General features: G+C 42.0%; 1 long non-coding RNA gene across 1 annotated transcript in view; it reads left to right on the forward strand.

Moving 5' to 3' along the window:
* The window catches only part of LOC143212664 (uncharacterized), a 33592-nt gene extending 24881 nt beyond the window's left edge, over nucleotides 1-8711 (forward strand). The window contains exons 2-4 of the long non-coding RNA XR_013009748.1: nucleotides 1743-2020; nucleotides 2106-7788; nucleotides 7870-8711. This is a non-coding gene — a long non-coding RNA (uncharacterized LOC143212664). The remainder of the gene's footprint in view (nucleotides 1-1742; nucleotides 2021-2105; nucleotides 7789-7869) is intronic.
* The last annotated feature ends 420 nt before the right edge of the window (nucleotides 8712-9131 follow it).

Below are 9131 nucleotides of genomic sequence, written 5' to 3' on the forward strand. Positions count from 1 at the left end.
TAGCTTCCGTAGATCGTAATTGATGTATAAAAATTTTATTTTGCATAAGGATCCGCGCGGTCTACTTATAGTTGAGAAGTTTTACCAGAAGAGTCGCTAAACTCTACGATCCAGATCAGTGTGCCTCTTTCGCGCGTCTGTAAAATGTACAATCGTCGTACAAGTCCGTTGTTCTTTGTTCATCTTCTTTGTATGCATCGACGGAATTTCGATCTCGTTCGAGAGAGCGGGGACAGAGCTAATTAGAGAGGAAAAGTATTTCCGCGCGCATAGCGTATCCAGGAAGTTGTAATTAGTTTCGAGGATATTTCCACCGGGAACTTCAGTTCATAAAAATTCATCGCGTCAACCGATGGCCGGGCAATTTTAACGCCAATACTCTTTGCACGGCGTTCCGTCCGATATAACAGTAACAAAAGAAAACTTCTTATTCCGTCCGAAGTTGTATTTTCAGATGGGAGTAATTCAATCTACCCGAAAGTTGCGGTTCCCGGACGGAAGATATTGCGTGGACGTCTCCGTGTGCCCGTGCCTGCTTGTGTAGCTGTGCCGTCGTTGATTATTTACCTGTTCGCTAATTGCCATTTTGCTGTGTTAATGAACTTCACCCGTTGCACGGTGCGCAGTGGGACAAATGGGCAATTTAGGTGGGAAAACGTCATGTCAGAAAATAGATATATTGTCTTCTGTTTATTCTTGTTCCAGAATGTTTAGTAATCACACCTATAATAATTTATTTAGAAACACTACAGGGTGATTTTTATACAGTGGTCGATTAAGATTTCTTCGACAAAAAGAATACGAAAAAATCGATTCGACGACAAATGTACTGTTCCGAAGGGGACAGATCTTCTGATCTTGGCTTACATACCAAATACATCATAATTCGTAGGAGAAATGTAGAAATTTTGAGTCCGGTAAAATAAAGTTTACCATAAGAAACTGTTCTATTATACGAACTTTTATATTTCGACGTTCAGTTCGGATAATCGGGCTTCTACTGTATTTCTGAGGAGCGTATGAGGGTTAATGGTTCCAGATTTGCTGGTGGTGGCGTTGTTCTTTTTCGACATGAAATATTAGTAATTTATCCACACTGAACGCGTGTCAGAGTGAAGCGCAATGGCCGCGGCGCACAGTGGGACGAATGTACGAAAACCCGCGACATTGACTAAAATTTGAAGTTTATTATAAGACTTTGGTGGCATATATACTTGCTTTAGTGCATATAGCACATTTAGCAAATCGAAAAGAAATTTTTCCGAAAACCAACAACCTATCTGACAAAAATTAAATTCTATAAATGTAATGAATCAGCGATATCTGATGATATTAACTTAAAAATTATTTTCTGAGGTTCAATAGTATGAATTGTCAACAGAACATGTCCGAAAAATTATAGGATATAAAAATACATTCTGTTCTTAGCGAATTTTCTAAATAAATGAGTCATTTTTCCTTATTTCCAACAATTTGAAAAAAAAATTTTTTGGTTGGTCAAAAAATTTTTTGACTTCAGATTCGTATTCTATGCTACTAAAAACATGGATATTTAAAATCTCAAGGCGATACAAAAACTTAATGGGATGCAAAACGCGATGTCCAGCATTTCGATACATTCGTCCCACTGTGCGGCGCGCGGCGCGGAAAAGTTTTCTCGGGAGCGTGTAACCAAATCGAAAGACGAAACGGATCGCGTCGGGGCTACAGCGCGCCTATTAATTTCATTGTCTTTGTCGCAGGCGAACGCACCGGGGGCGGGCGGGGGAGAGAGAGGGGTGCAAAGGGACGAAATTGCCTCTTGAAATATTCAGCAGTCTGGCCGTGGACGGGGAGCATGCGGCGCAGCATCGAGGAGGGTAGGAAACGCAAGGGTTAACGGTGATCCACGTTTCCACGAAAACCAAGACCTTGAGGAACGACGACGTCGTCGCCGGCGACGCCGACGTCGAGGGTAGCATCGCGCCTTCCAGGAGGCAACGCTAACCCTCCGTTTCTGTAACCCTGCAACCACCAGTCCGTACGAGAGCTTTTTAATTAGGAAACTATAAATAACAGCGTCGTGAAAACGCGGAGAGAAATATAAAGCTATTTCTATATGGTAGGGAGAAAATTTTGACAGTGACGGCAGAGACTGCGACAATTACGGAGATAATACTGTGCCCAACGAGCCATTTCTGCCCGTCCGCAAAAGCTTCGTAACATTCACGAAGAGGATCGTACACCTAATACCTATGTAGCTGAGCGAGGGCTGTACTATATATTTTTACATCGTTTTGTTTGCCAACCTTTTTTCGGTAAGAAAATACTTTGCTACGGGAGAGAATCGAAACTGCAACACGGTTGGGCGAGGTTCTTGGACATCTCGTCGAATAATCGTGCCGACAGGAGGAAAAAGGAGGAAGAGCAGGGAGGTAGACAAAGACGAGACCCGTGAGGAAATGGTTTCCGTGCAGCGCGAAATTCGAAACTGCTTGCTGGGACAAGGTCATCCTTTTAGGTCCATAGTCTGGAACATGGTGTCTCGAGAATTTTTTTCTCTCCTCAAGCATGTAGAATGTCGCCGGCGGTTATTGTTCTTGTCCGAAGAATGTATTTTTTATTTCTAGTCCCGGCAGAGTAGAGTTCGCTGGGAGTATGGGAGATTTGTGTCGACCTGACACAGTGTCCTGAATCATTTAAACCGCCGTACACTTTTCCATTATTTAAACGATTTACAATCTGTACTGTCATAACTAAATTGTGAATTTTATACATTTATAACAAGAGAGAGAGAGAATGAGTAGATTTATAGATTTGAATCATTTAAAACAGTAAAAACTTTAGAAGAGTTTGAAGATACTGTTGTATATTATTTTTAACCTATCGGACATGTTAAAAAGGAAATGAAATTTTATTTCACTCCAGTTCGTTGCAATTTAGGTAGACAATGTTTCGTTTGCATAAAGATCCTCAGTCTAGTAATCAATTTAACGTTTGTAGCTGGGGTAATAATAACGACAACCGATTTCGATGAAATTTTCACCGCGTATACAGACTGTCCCAGTTTAAAGTGCCACACTTTGTCAGCATATTCTATGGGTTAGACCAGGCCTGTCAAACCCAAATGGTTTCACGGGCCACTTTGGTGACGCGTAACGTTACAGTGGGTCGCACTTTAGGTAAACATGCTTTTAAAAAATGTAATACAAATACAAAATGAATAAAACTTTCTTGTTATTCTACTATGATTCAATTTAATTAACTCTCGTGTCTTAATTACTGAGATATTTGTTTTTACAAATATATAGCCCGTCATACCAAACAACTTTTATAGGAACACTTTTTTGATAACGACAACGTCTTCCGAGATATCCTGCTGATCTCATTTCAGCAGAACACCCTGTATATGTATTGAATTATGTACATTTTGAACATTTCTGCATGTTTAAAATGAGAAATTAAAATTCTTTGAAATGTCTCCATGTGTCATTGAATTATTTATTTTGTTTGGAAAGCATATTGTTTTTTGTAAACGAAGAAGAATTGGAAAGACCGCGAAAAGGGTACCTCGTTCGAATTTGTGCAACATTGTTGAGGCTGCGTACGAACATCGAGGCGAGATAGTCATTGGAGTTTCGCAGTTTTCGAAATTCGAAGGCGATGCCAGGAATGAAGACGCGGTTCCCTCCGAAGCAGGAACGAACAAAAGGAACGAACGAGAAACGGTGCCCTCGAGAAATTGTGGGTTCCTTTTTGTTGCTCGCTCGCGAAAGAGTCCGCCACCACGGGAATCGTTGGCCGAGCCTCCGGGCGACGGAGTCCTATGGCTAACAATAAGACAGACCCGAAATTCAACGAGGCCGAGAGTTCTTCTTCTGCCTCGACTTGGGTCCTTCCTTCCGAATTTCCAAGTAAACAGAGAAAACCACGCAGCCGGTCCGCTGCGCTGGATTCAGATTAAACGGCGCTGCACGCCAACCGCAGAGCTCTCCTTAGTTCACGCCTCGACCTCGCAGGTTCGTTAGTGTATCATCATGTTTGTAGAACTGTTGCGCTGATAATACACGCTCCTGTCTCGCGTGTACTGCGACACCTAGCGTACACGAAGAACGGAGTTGGGTCTAGCAGACTAACTAAGATTGGTCCAGCGAACCCACCCACAGTTTTTATTGATATTATGTGGAAAACAATGGTTTTAGGTTGAAACATAATCTCCTAAAATTTTAAGTCGCTAACCCTTCGTACAAGGATGATATGAGGGTAAATACCCTTAACACTGTATTGTTTTTATTTCTCGGTTGTTAATTAAGATATTCGGATAAAAAAATACGAAAATACTCGAATTTACCTCCTTCATATCATACATTTTTGTCACCATTGTGATCAAATTATTAAGGGAAGAAAAGAATCATTTAATGTTTTAGGGGTGGGAATTGCAAGCAACCCTTCGAGCGACCACTTCCAAAAAATTCAAGAACAATGTTCTGTCGCTTATCTAACATATAAAAAAGTTTCAAGATGGTCGGATTGGTGGAACACAGTTAAATATTGAAAAACAAATAAAATTACGTCATTATAACGGTATATATTACGACGTTATAATTACAAAAATAGTTCTAATTCGTAATAATCAGATTAACCTAAAAATTGAAACATATATATCAAAACAAATGACAGATGTCATGAAACATAATAAATTTAAATATTCACTTGGTACTATTATTATGGGAAAGAGGGAGTATTTAGCTTTTACAAGGTGTCCACTTAATTTCGTCGCTCAGTTTCGTTTAAAAGTTTCATGTTACTCCGCGTTCCGCCGATTTCGGCAGTGTGCATCGACGCTGCTGCCACGTCCGTCGCCGAATAAAGTGTAAATGCGATGCTTGAAATATTCAAAGGGAGTAATCAATATTTCCGGTGGCGCGATGGACAGGTTGCGGCCGCGGATTTCCACGAGCTGCCGCTCCGCCGCGCCGGTTGGACGCGTTAGTGCGCGCGGAAACCGATCCGCCCCGCGGTAAATCCAATTTTCCGATGCGGCACGTAATCGAGCGTCCTTGAAAACGACGGCGAGATCCCCCTAGGCGAGGTGTCCTGGCTAGATCTTCGACGTGCCCATCGTATTTCTTCCCGATTGCCGGCGTGCCGATGCATTCGAGCTCCACGCGAACGCATGCAGCTGGGAGAACAGCCCCGATGCAGCGCAACAACGCAGCGCAGCGGTGCGGTGCGCGTGGATACACGCGTGCACGGCCGAGTACTCCACCTGCCCTACGCGCGTTTATTATCCCGTATCGATGCGTGTGCATGTGCGGATCGAGCATGAGACAGACGCACCGGCGACTCGAGCTATAGCGAACCGGTGCGAGCGAGAAAGAGCGAGCAGAGCAGAAGCTGGAAGAGAGCGAGAGAGGACCGGCGCGAGAGACCGGAGGAGTGAGAGAGGGAACGGTCGGAGAGAGCGCATGGAAGGTTGGATCGTTCGCTGCCGGTAGCAACGACCCTGGATGCATCGACTCCTGGGGTTGTTGGGTGGTAAGGGTGGTGGATAGAGCGAGAGAACACGAAGAAAGAGGGGATAGGGTGCAGTGTGACCAAGATAGAGACACATAGAGAGAGAGAGAGAGAGAGAGGACGGTTGCTGTAGGTACCAGAGACTAGGGGAGTCACCCTTTGTCCTCCATCTTTCTCTTCCGCCTAACCAACCCCTCTGTGTCCAGAACCTCTCTTCGTTCCTCACCGGTAGCCTTCTCTTTCTCTCTCTAGCGCATGTTCACAGACTCTCCGGCAACCCCCGTGTTCCTCTCTCCCGCTCTCTTTCTCTCTCAGTCCATCTCCCCCTACTAGCTCTTCGGCTCTCCACGCTATTGATCCCGCAGCATCCACCGCGAAATAACGACGTACGCCCCTGGTTCTCTTTCCGTCTTCCACCCTCCCTGTTTTTCTTTCCCCGTTCGCTGGCTGATCCCATCGGGACGGAGCCGAGAAACGAACGGGATCGTGACCGTCGTGATTCCTTCCGCGAGAAAACAGAAATTTTTCCGCGGGCTCCCGGGCTCTTTCTCTCTCTCTTTGTTGAGATCGTGTGCCCGTGCACCCCTGTGGTGGGTAGCCGTGCAACATGGGTGGGCGGGGTGGTGAGGGTGAAGGGGAGGTAGCCGGGTGAACGGAACACATTGAACTCGACATGGTTTCGAGTCGTCGTCTGCGAGAACGAGGAAAGTTCGGAACGTACGCCGGGTATTCCCGGTCGTCGACACCACCGACGGAATCCCCGGGGATCGACGGGCCAAAACCGTGGCCTTCCGGAAACCGTGCGCTCCTGATTTCAGACCGTAATTTGCGTCATTACACAGCCCGGTCGATGTGATCCCGATCGAGTTTGTATTGACGGATGGCATTTTTCTATTTCCATCCGCGTTACTCTGTTAGACGACTGTTCGACGGCTGCGAAAGATCGTACCAACTCAAACGCAAGCGATTATCTTCTGGTACAGTTTCAGTAACCAATTAATCCTTTGCACTCGAAGCAATTTGAACTCCAAAATCAAGATATTTGTTTCAACCCAGATCATTTTTGTTCTATGTAATCTTTTTTACATTGTGCACATGAAAATGAACCTGTTTTCTTATATAACAGTTGAGTTTTTTACAATTTATAGAATACAGACAAATTGAAGAATGTAAAACTGTTTTGAATAATGGAATGGACAATTTTTAGTGGCGCCTCAGACTCGCCATTCGAGTACAAACACTAAACCTACCGAGCCTTAAAAGCAGGGACCAAAAATAACAGTTATTCTAAAATTTTCTACGATAGAAATCATTAATATAAAGTTGATTATTATTGAAATTTAAGGTAATGCACACAAAATATAAAGAAACAAAATTTCGAAGAACATAATGATTAGAAAATATCGATTTTTATACCTTTCGGTTACACATAACTAATAAGTGTCCCAAAAATTGGACCCTGCTCGATAACTGCTATCGATGAAGAAAACGGTTTCGATTGCTCAAACCAGTTACCGAATGAGATAAAAATGTTTTTTGGATTTGTACATGCCATGTGATTTTCGCAGAGGTATTTCTATAACCAGTCAAAGCTAACGCTGAAGAATGTTGTCCAAAGGAACTCATAAAGGTAGAAGTTAGCTATTTTGTGCATGGAGAATGTGGCGAGAAAATTGAAGATTGGTCTCAATTTTCGTAATAACGTAAACGTCGTCGACGTCGAAGTGCCAGAGTAGGTCTTGTAATTAAGTTTGATTGAATGACACTTCGGGTTATCTTCACTGTGTGCGCGGAGAATTAGCCCCTCGAGAGCAACACCTCGAACCTGGAGACCTTTCGAAATGCCGTAACTCTCGATCTAAGTGATCGGATGTTTCGTTAATGCTATTGACACCATCTGTGCGCCGAAATGTCTCGCACCTGTCGAATAGATCAACACAGACACACTTTCACCACAGCTGTTGAATATTGTATTTCATTATTATAGAGGAAACACGTCCTGTTCTTTAAATTGTTGCACGATCCTTGAATGGAACGCCTTTCAATTAAACCTTTATTCTATTGCAACTATGAAAACGGAAGTTCGAATTGATCTTTATTCCGTTTTTATTGTGACCTTGTTATTCTGCAGATCAATCACCCTCATTTCCAGTTTCCGATTTTTGATGAATGGAAAATGCTTCCCTGCTATTATCAGTGATAACAACTTTGCTACGTACTTTTACCACATTCATTATAGCAAGACTAACATAATTCCCGTTGGAAAAATCATCGGTTGGCTTATTTCTGGAGGTATGCTACTAATTTATTAAATAAAATAAAGAAAAAGCATTTTGTAGCAGGCTTGATAATAATTCTTTTCTTGTCCCGTAGCACTTGAAACAAGGTTCGACAGCATTTTTAAACTTTGTTTTCCAAGTGAATCGATAAAAAACTGAGTTGTCGGCAGATTTTTGTCCAAAAAGATCGGTTTCTGGCCCACTGTGCGCCGGTTGCCGGTCACCGGTAGATGCCCGACGATATTTCTCGCACAGACCACAATAATCGGTGGTAATTTCTTCCCGACCAGTCTGCCCCTGACCTTCCCCGCATACTTCATCCTCCACGACGAGACTTCGTCTTCACGAAGACTTATAAAAGCGTATATATCCTCGCCCAACCGCGAGGAGGAAGATGAACGACGGAAAGCGTCTTACCCCGAGCCTCGAAACAACGGCTGGCTAGACGGGGTGGACGGAAAATCATTTTCCGAGATGAATTCTCGCGGACCACGTACCACTGATCCCCCACGGACCAGGTGACGCTGCCACACGCTGAGGATAGAACACGAAAGCTAACTCGTATCTTAAGTGCACGAGTTTTTCAATTGTAATACGATGCTTCCGAATTCTGACACCACTTTTATGTCCATGAAAAATAACACGGTCCAACAAATTTCAACTCTTTTTTTTTTACCTTTCGATTCTCACTATGCGAATCTTGTAGAGTTTCTCGCGCTGATTCCGAATCTGCCCTTTATCTTGTGATTAAGCGCCACACTCAAAAATGTTGTCTATAATTTTCACTCTGGCTAAAGAAGCGTTTAAATTATAATAGTTAGAACGGGGCATCTATTGACAAAAGTGATTCCTAGGTAGATTCTAATGAATATTAATTGACTCTTCAATTAATATTAATTCTATATAAATATTCCTTAGTTAATTATATAAATAATATTAATCCTCTTAAATATTATTAATTGTATATAAATACTCTTCGATTAATATTAATTCTATATAAATGTTTCTTAGTTAATTATATAAATAATATCAATCCTCTCAAATAATATTAATTTTATATAAATATTAAATTAATTTTATATAAATATTAAATTAATTATATAAATAATATTAATCCTCTCGAATAATATTAATTTTACATAAATATACTCTTCAATTAATATTAATTCTATATAAATATTCCTCAATTAATTATATAAATAATATTAATATTAATTAATATTCCTAGGTAATATTCAAAAGACTCCTAGGTAGCTTACGCTCATGAAACCGTGATTGACCATTATCCTTATGGAAAATTCGAACGTACTCTTTACCCATAAATATACCTTGCTCTTTGATTAAGTTGTTAGTGGA

The sequence above is a fragment of the Lasioglossum baleicum genome, chromosome 10 (genome assembly GCF_051020765.1).
Source record: "Lasioglossum baleicum chromosome 10, iyLasBale1, whole genome shotgun sequence".
Lineage (NCBI taxonomy): Eukaryota > Metazoa > Arthropoda > Insecta > Hymenoptera > Halictidae > Lasioglossum > Lasioglossum baleicum.